Source organism: Sorex fumeus, unplaced genomic scaffold (assembly GCF_029834395.1).
Source record: "Sorex fumeus unplaced genomic scaffold, SorFum_2.1 ptg000046l, whole genome shotgun sequence".
Classification (NCBI taxonomy): Eukaryota; Metazoa; Chordata; class Mammalia; order Eulipotyphla; family Soricidae; genus Sorex; species Sorex fumeus.
The window spans coordinates 7104745-7105420 of NW_026606103.1; the positions used below are offsets into that span (position 1 = coordinate 7104745).

General features: G+C 37.0%; 1 non-coding gene across 1 annotated transcript; it reads right to left on the reverse strand.

Moving 5' to 3' along the window:
- Positions 1–214: 214 nt before the first annotated feature.
- LOC130031313 (small nucleolar RNA SNORA9) lies at positions 215–341 on the reverse strand. Its single transcript, XR_008793660.1, has one exon. It is a non-coding gene; the product is annotated as a small nucleolar RNA SNORA9 (small nucleolar RNA).
- Positions 342–676: the final 335 nt, after the last annotated feature.

Sequence of the window (676 nt, forward strand, 5' to 3'; positions counted from 1 at the left end):
TTCTGCTTTTATTACCTTTGCCACTTGAGTTCTTACATTTCAGACTTCACTGTGGTCATGATTTTGGAGAGTCTTGCCTATGTTTCCCCAATGGATTTTTCAAGATTCAAGTGCAATATAAAAATTTTATTTGAGTTAATTTTTGTTTACAGGGTGAAAGAGGGGTCTATTTTTCCCTTATTGCTTCTGTTTTATTCTTTTTCTTATTTTTCACGACTGTCTGAGATTTCTAACACCTTACTCTGGATGGAGCAGGTCAAGATCTCAAACCGTTTCATAATTGCAAGCACTGTGGGAAAGCACAGGGTCACTCCAGACCCAAGTATGATGAAGGTTTGCACCTAATTTCATTTTTTTAATTGTGACTATCTAGTTTTCCCGTAATCATTGGCTAAAGAGGTTTCCTTGCTCCAATTCATGCACTTCTTCATAAATAAATTGCTCATGCATCTGAGGGTTTCTCCCTGACCTCTCAATCCTATGCCATTGAGAAGAGACTTTTTTTCTTCCAGTACCAACCAATTTTGATTGCTAAAGCTTTGTGTCAGATTTTAAAGTCTGGGGACACAATGCCTCCCATTTTTCCTCAAGATTGCTTTGGCTATGTCAGGAGTTTTGTAGCTTAATGCAAATTTTAGAAAAATTTACTCCATGTCCTTGAATAAAGCCATGGAAA